The sequence below is a fragment of the Trematomus bernacchii genome, unplaced genomic scaffold, assembly GCF_902827165.1.
Source record: "Trematomus bernacchii unplaced genomic scaffold, fTreBer1.1, whole genome shotgun sequence".
Lineage (NCBI taxonomy): Eukaryota > Metazoa > Chordata > Actinopteri > Perciformes > Nototheniidae > Trematomus > Trematomus bernacchii.
In genome coordinates this window covers 2,771,312-2,780,576 of record NW_022987582.1, presented here as the reverse complement: position 1 = coordinate 2,780,576, position 9,265 = coordinate 2,771,312, and positions in this window count along the sequence as shown.

Here is a 9,265-nt window from a genome sequence, read left to right as displayed (position 1 = left end):
GTCGTAAAACTATTGAAATATAAGACTATGAAAAATATGCAACTAGAAAGACTACAAATCCCATAGTCGCGTAAGTGAGCACATTAGTTAGCATTACAGCCTTAGCCTTGTCCTTTTTATTAGCCTTAACATGAAGTAACATTAAGTAACCCAAAATGTTAAACAGTAAGAGTAGTAGTCATATTTCGTGAACCCTTTGAAGAGTACTGTCACACCGGTGTGATCATTCTATAATACACCGTTTAAGCCCGGACGCCCCCGGGAGACATGCTAACGCTAACGCTACATTAGCATCGGCGGTCTTTTCTACTTCATGCGATCTGCACAAATGGTTAACATTGAACATTAAAAAGATCAGGCAGTTCAGGGAGAATCGAAGGAAGGCAGGCAGGCAGGCAGCTTTGCATGACATTCTTCTGGACGTGTTTCATTGTGGTGATAGTGAGGGTAGTCAATCCCTTTTTTGGCAAGACAGTAGTGACGGCCATCTTGGTGACGTGTGTTGTTGTGCAAGAGATGTAGTTCATTGAGCGGTTTCACACAAAAAAAGTCTTACTTCAAAGTTTTACGGCAAAGCATTTTTTTTTTGACTTGCAAAATTATCTTTTAAATTGACAAACATCATATGTGACCCGCTCTATCGAAATCAGTCGGAAGTCGCAACGGCTCATTTCAAAATAAACGTGGATTTGCGTAAAAAACTATTTTTTCGGGGTTCGGGTGTTTTGTTTGATTTTAAATAAACAAAGTCTTGGCTTTCAGAATATGAAACTTTTATTTCCAAAATCACACGATAAATACATTTGTGAAGCTTGTAAAGGGAAGATGACAGGCACCTCTCACTCGCAATCTGCTCTTCCGTAGCGCAGCTCCCCCTCCCTCCGGCTGAAATTATGAATGTAAGGCATATAGTATTCATAGATAACACGGCAGGGTCCATTACAGTTTGTTTTCATCTGATTTCAATTAAACAAAGTCTTGGCTTTCAGAATATTAAACTTGTTTCGGCAAATTTAGATGATAAATACAACTATGAAGCTTGTAACGGCATAATTACAAGCGGAGAACGGAGTAATTTAACGTCACAGCAAGCATAACAACAGCCGGTGTTTCTCGTGAGTGTTTTCCCCGGGAAACAAACACAATATACACAAACGCAAAAATACACAAACACGCAAACACACACACACACATACACACACACACTCGCGAGCTTCCCCCAGACCAGTAATCCAAACGGAAATATTTTCCCTCCGGACTATTTTGATCATTTGCTCCGCTAATAATCAATCAGATCGATGGATTCCAGAGAAGAGGAAACTTTGAAGGCCTTTTTCTCAAAATGATGACTCGGTGACAGTCATTATATAATGTGACATATTTTGCTTAATATTTGGAGTACAAAAACAATCTTGATATCATTAGAAAGCTAGGAATCTCCTCTTTCCAACAGTGTATACAACTCAAAATGTGTCTTCGGGTCAATGCGACTGATTTCGATAGAGCAGGTCACATAATATGTGTAATTCGTGGCACAATTCAAACAGGATCGAAAGATAACTTTTCTCTAGCCATTGACTTCAATACATAATTTTTCCGAAATAAGGTCCCATGGAGGTCCACCGGAAAGGAAGGGACTTTGCCTCTCTATTGTATTTGCTGGCATTAGCATTAGCATTAGCCCCGCGCACCAACGGAGAGAGAATAACTAAAACATGGGAGCGGTGGAGTGATGAGGAGGTGTCGGCGTTCTGGCGATTTACTCGGAAGACTTCAGTAGAAGCTGCTGGGAGTCCCAGCACAAAACACAACCCTCTCTCTTTTCCTCCATACCCAAATCTCTAAAAATGGGGCTGCAACGGATCTGATACAGACTGATACAGATTTGAAAATGCTCTGACGTCAGGAACGAGGAGCTCCGCCTATATGGCCAACTCTCCACCTATCAGGGGAATGAGAGGTTGCCGTGGCATGGTAACAGCATGGTAACATGACGCTCGTGCCTCGCCCCCCTCCTTTGCAGGGGGGCGTGGTCAGCTGCAGCTCATGCAATGACAGGGCTGGAGGAGAGCAAATAGAGCGAAATGAGGCATGGCTAAAATGCATGATCTGTTTGGTATTTTGAAAATAAAAACGTATAAATATACCTTATATAGGTATGGCCCTACAATATATTATTCAAATATAGCATGACAGGTCCACTTTAAGTTAAAATCGAATGTGCAAGCTGGAAGGCAGTGGTGTCAGGACAGATTATGACACAGTCACGATTGATCATGACTATCAACGTTTCCCTGACGTAATGTGATTTGATTTTACAGAGGACTCTGGCCGCGATGAGGCAAGAGTACTAAGGTGCTGTCTGTTATCAGTGATGATGAGCTTCTCTCCATTTCCACCATGACCCAGTGTCCACTGCCATCAATGTTGAATGAGGTATTGTAATGGATGATCTACAGAAATTTCCTTTTTTGGGGGTTGTCAAAAGCTATACAACTTGACTTCCCTGAACACACTAAAAACACTTTCAACTTAATTGCAATAGACTGATGGGTGCAAGAACAAGATTCCATGAAAACAGCTGACTATTGTGGACGATGATGTCATTTTTTATTGAAGGAAAAACAATAAAAGGCATATTGTTGAACTTTGAACTGTGTCTATGCTTTGATTTGTTATGTGCAACTATAAATAGCATAATTTTAGGAGATTTGGTTAATGTTTAATAAATGTTTAAAGCACTTAAGTTATTAAAGTACAGGAAAATGTCAAGTTACCCCAATTTAAATTAATGTTTGATTCATTCATTCACACAGTATATCTCGCTCAAAATTAAATACTTGTAGGAAGTAGTAATTCTGAGTAGTCTGTACAAAGTGAAGAGTAACCTTTTTAGTCAATTGTTAAGTACTCACATGTAGGTACTACACTAAATAAGAATGTGTAAGTAAAACAGACAATGTTTTTAAGGCAATCAGTTTGCATTTCTTTTTCAAGTGAGGTTAACTATTTAGAATGTACAGTGTTAAACTGCATGGTGGAAGAATAAATGCAGCATGTTACAATAATATTGCATGAATGACATTGCAAGGACAAATAAAAAGGTTACAGAGGATGAAATGTTTGGTAAATATAGATTTATATGTATTAACTTGTGGAAGGTATAAAGAATGTCCTTCTGATTTTGCTCTGACAACAGTATAAACGCAAAGATGTGGATTCTTTAAAGACTTAACTGAAAGTAAAAATAGTTGAATTCTCAGGAGTCCTGTCTTCATGGAGAGAAAAGACATTTTATCATTTCAATTTTAGGTTTATCTACATTTTGGGCTAAAATGTTCATTGGTTACGGTAAGGGTAGATTAAGACCCGAAGGAAATTAATATAAATCTAAACATTTCTTGCATGGTGACAACAAGTGCTTGTGTGTGTAGCTGTGGTTGTGAATGAGTCACCTGACACGGGATGCTGGTGGACGCAGTTGATTACACACACGTCCAATTCTATAAAAAGGACACGGTCATAATCTCTAATCACTTCCATGTCTGGCAGAAAAAAGGGAGCAGGTTAATCTGGATTACACGTCACCATGGTGAAGTCACAGCCGAGGCATCCGATACCCTGACCAGCCAGGAAAGAGAGGGGAAACACAAAGACAGGTAGAAGACAGGAGACGATTAGAAACCCCCACATTTTTTAAGATGCAGTATCTATTTACAAGAAGGAGAGAACAAGTAATAATTCCATTTGCAAAATTCCTATTTAGCCTTGTTTTGTTATTGCAAATGAATAACACTGAAACTACAATGGGGGGTAGTCCTTTTAACCATAACTTTACAAAAAGTAACATTACACTTATGGAGAGTGAAAAGGTAACCACATGACCTGAAAACCAAATGAAAAGTCCACCCGACCAAACATAAGCCTACATCATTTTATAATGTTTATTTGTTTTATTTGTAAATGTCAGAGTTATTGTAAGTAGATTGTGACACACTTAGATCAAAGCATGCTTGTATATAATAATTTAATTTAATTCATAAAGACTAACCCTGGATGACCCAGACATTGCTTTAAATCTGACAAGAGGGAGAACAGAACAGGGCATGAAGAAGGACTATTAATCTATGCCTATAGGATATGTTTTTTACCTAATGAACCATGGAGTTGGACTGAAATAAACTTCATCAACAATTGAGTGTATTGAAAACTTGCACATGATGACAAACGGATAAGAACCCCATCAGAGCTGAAAATAATTGATAATAATGCTTGGATTATCATGATAGGTGTAATATTCACCCACTCAACCGCAGTGTTCACCCCCATTTTGATGGAAGAAACAATACAACAAACTATTAACAACTGTTTGAACAAGTATGATGATTGGAATTGAAGAGGGGATTTTTAAGTTGAATCAAATTTTAAAATCCATGCACTGTTTTTGTTTTAGCTGAGCCCTGGTGGCATGTGATGTGCAAGCCCTGCAGCTGATCCGGGCACTGACCAGTGTTCTGCAGCTTTTATCACCACTCAATCTTCATAGACAAACTGAGCATGACTGGAATGTTGAATCCTCTGCTAATTCACTGCATACTTAAATGTGATAAATGGGGAGAGTTTGGGGTAGTTAAACATTTTTAAAGGTTTTCTCTGAAAAGCACATGCAAAAGCACATTTGTGCCTTTCTTATCTGTAGAGGGGATGTGTCTAACATGGAGAGGAGTTTCCAGGGCAGATAGTTTCACATTAACCTATACCATGAAGATGCTTTCTGCTATGTTTTACCTTCAGTCATAAAAGCTACTTCTCCTGCAGGAGCGTTGTATTTTGACAACAGTAATGTTCTGTCAGTCTCAGCTAAAAAAGCCTCAGCTGGTGTGGAAGAAGCATCGCTGCTATGCGAAGCTTGCAAGCCATAACACTCACAAACCTGTAGTGTGTGTCTGTTCGACGAACCAAAGGTTATATCTTCCGTCTACGAACTTTTTATTCCCCGCTCTTCCAGCCTCATCCCCGGCTAGACAGAGAAGCTGAGAGCAGCAGGGAGATGTACCCTCTACAGTTGTTTCACCCTGGGTATGACGGCTGTCTCAGCTGACTGTAAAACAATCTCTTACTTAATAACATAAATAACACTGAGTGTGCTGATTGTGTCTCATTACAACCTGTATCCTATATTGCCCAGGTCGCTTTTAGCGGGGACACGCTGTACGGCTAAAAATACCTGTCTACGACTATATTTGGCTTGGCTGGATCACAATCACACCGCTAAAATAGTCGGTACAATGAATGGGCTCTCTGCTATCTCACTGCCTCCGTGATGCTAAATTTAGTAACAAGGCTTGCGTCAATCACGAGCCTCAGTGCGTCAAGCCTTCCCCCGCCTCCCGGGGCTCGTCATTGGTCAGAATTGGGACGCTGACCGGACAATACGCGCTTCCTGATTGGCTCTTGTGATTTATTGTTCCTCGCAGCTCCGGAGGCACTTTTTTAATTTTGAGGTAGCTGAGCACGATTGAAGGATTATTCCTCCTCTCATATCCTGTCCACCGCTATAGTGTTCTTAATCTGGTAAGTGATAGTATTTCCTCACTATTGACTAAATGCAGCTCCAATTAGATTAACTTTAATATGCAAATTGCAATGGCCCCAGGGTAAAATTGAGCCACATGTTATTTGTTATAGCAATTTTCCTCAAGCATGGGTTAAATCCTTTTTTTAAATAAATATTAATTGTTCCCGTAGATATTTTTTATTATAAAAGCCCACTTTTAACTCTGTTTTATTAACAGCCCCACAATGTAATTTATTAGATAAAAATTGACCCCGCTGTAACTTCCCTCATCAGAATTGTTCTTTGAATAAGTGTCAATGTTATGACAGAATAAAGCTGGACACTGTTATTTGATTTCAACGAGATTACGGAAATAATTTGATTTGTTTTGAGAATTTTCTAATTACATAAATCCACAAAATAACATAAGCCCTGATAATCGACTAAATGACATGTGAGGGTGGGGATTTGAAATAATAGGAGTTAAAGAAGGTTCTCAAAACAGCTAGAAAAAACAATTTAGATATCCTGTCAGTTGATTTGATTGACAGTTGCAGGTTTTCAGTGTCATGACAAGATAACATGACAGATCATTATTATTATTATTGGCTTATTAATGATTAAAGGCACAGAGTCAACATTGAACATCCTCTCAGACAGGCTGAAATAGACAACCATAAATAACTATGGCTGATGTTGCATGAAATGGAAATACTCAAGTACAATAAGTATGCGATATAGTTAAGTATTAGTAGTTGATTCCTTTTCATAATCAGAGTACCTTTATTTATCTGACTATGGCAGATATACGGCAGATGTATAGTGCAGATAAAGTGAAGAGAATAGACTTACATATTACATTTTTTTTTAAGTAAGCACATGTTATTAATATAAACACAAAAAGTAAAAACAAATAACAGATAAGTGTACCATGGTAAAAAAAAAAACTACGTAGTGGTAGGCCTACATTTAGAAAATAAAAATGACCATATAAAGTTATAGAAGTAGTTACACCACAAATATTCTTATATTTCTCAAAGGAAGTTTATCGCTTCTTTATGTGATTTGGATCATGTTAAGTGAACGTTTAGATAAATACTTCTCACTGATAAATAATATGAAGGTATTTTTTTAAGTTCTTTAAATTAATCTTCCGTTTTACTGATACAAATGGCATTTGGGCAAATGCACAAGGACTGCAAGCTCGCACGGTGGACCCCTCTCGCATCATCCGCTGCAACCATCAAACCAACCGCCTCTCTCTCTCATTCACTCCTCTCCCTTTCTCTCTCTCTCTCTCTGGCAGGGCTTATGTGTCTGGTACAGTATGAGAGCGAGGGAGAGAGAGGGCGCTGAGTGACGTCACCTCTCCCATGGCGTCACATTGACGTAGCGCATACCAGTGTGGAGGCAGAGCCCACATAAATGCACTATTTGACTTTCTCCACTCAGACGGCGCACATAAACAAACCCGCGTTACAACTCCACACTTTGCAAAGCACACCATCAGCATTGACACACTCACGGGAGCGGACGCAGACACACTCCTTTACACCCGGGAGATTTTGATTGTGTAATGTTCTCTTTCATTTTTTTCTACTTTTTGGTAAGTTTACTTTAAAGAAGGTAATAAGAAGAAACTTTTTTTTGTCGCCGATGAATCCTGATCTTCTACAATATTACGAGAAAGAGATTTTTTTTTTACATGTATATTTTTCTCAACATCACTTCGACTCTTGGTGATTATTCTGGATGGAAATAGGATACTTCATGCAAGGTTATTACCACATGTAAAGACGGAACCGCTACAGCAAACCAGTAAGTAAACTCGGAATGAATGATTAGAGTCTGATATTCTGCCGTAGCGCTTTTGACTGCCAGACTTTAAAACAAAAAAGATGGATTATAAATGTGTCCGCATGTTTTTATTTCCTAAATCCTAAATGTCAAGCTGAATCTTCCCTTTAATATCACCCTCTGTCTATTTCTCCCAACTCTGTGCGTCTAACCTGTTGATATGTCCAACTTCAACACGCTATTCATAATATCGCCTGATCCTGTGCCGTAGCCTATGTCCAAAGAGCTAAATTAAGCTGGATTTGAATTTAATTTGCAGTGGGAAGGTATCATATCCTTTCTGGTTGTCATGGAAATGAGATGCCTCTCACTCACACAATGAATAGTGGAGTCAGACGCACTAATGGTCTGAGGGGAGAAGAGTAACCTACATTCAGGCAGGAGAGTTAAAGCTCTCTGATTTTGTATTATCTGAGGGGTTATGCTGAAGGTCTAAAGGAGTTATTTACATGGTGTGTTGTGAGATATGTGTGTGTTTGTCTTTGTGACACTGATAGATAGACCATGAGCACTATATTGTTTCAAAAATAAAGTCTATACAGCATTATCATTATTAACGCTGGCTTGGTTTTTAGGATGAAAGATCAACATGAAAGGTAATAGATGTTTTCCAAACAGTCACAGAGTCTGAGCTGTCGCCTGAGTGGTGGCAAATGTCTCTAATGTCAGCTGTCTGCTGTCTCTGTGGGAACAAGGTCTCTCCTCTGTGTCCTTCATTGATTGCAGGAAGAAAAAAATTAGCCACATCAAATGTCAGAAGCCCTCTGAATAATTTCCTAGACACATCTGATGGCAACAAAGACACTTAGTTCAAAGCAGCTGCTATCTCTGTGTGGCGAGAAACTACTGAGTTAAGGTTCCTGAGTAACTTAGTGGTTTTACCTTTCCTTCTTACTTGTTCTCTGTTGTGTTCTTTATCTATGTCACACACTCAGGTTTACGCACGCAGGGATTCTGACAGGCTCCCTCTCAGGGCAGATTTACAGTACTCACATATTTCTCTGGTCTCTCCTTTATGTCCTCTCTTTTCTCTGTCTGTTTGCTGGAAGCCTCGCGCTGTCCGGGGTTATTGGTGTGAGGGGCTACCGGGGGCTACCGGCGCTCCGGGGCGCGTGCTTTGCAGCTCTTATGTCGTTCACTTGGTTACCGGTGCGCGCGGGGCCAGAGCCCCACCGACCGGCTCGGCCTGAGAATAAGAGAAAGGGGATCCGTTTGCTCATTTAGAGAAAAAAAAACGGACTGAATGTCTCACTTTGCAGGAGAACGTTATTTTCCCCCCTTTTAAGTGAATTTTCCCTCTCCTAACCCTCCTCGGAGGATGTGATAAGAGCCCATTTACGCACAGTTACACCCTTAACTTCAGAAGCTTATGAAAGAATGACTATTTTGTCTTGCATCAAGGACTGTCTTATTTCTAGCCTACTGCTGCCAGAACCAAATAGTTTTTTAAGCACTCAAATTGATTCCACACGTAATAAATAATGCCTTAACTGTTCCAAGTCGACCCTTATCAAATAAGTGTTATAAAGCCTGACGTGCTTGTTTACTCTCGTTTGACTTTCTTTATTTCAACATATTTGCAGGGTTTGTGCAACATTACATTTGTATAAAACCACATCCTGACCAAGGAAAGAGTTCAACTTCAGACCTAATGTTTTCTCTCAGAATTGTTCTGTAAGAGTTTGGAGAAAAGTGGAAGAGTTTGATGTGTTGACACAAAGATAAGAAATGACAGCAGGCTGCAGGTGCCTGTCTGTTGCCCTGCGAGTCGGTTATGGGGGCTGTGGCTTGTAAACAGACAGTACTGAGATGCACACCAGGATGTGGAGTGGTCTCTCTTATCCCTGAGGG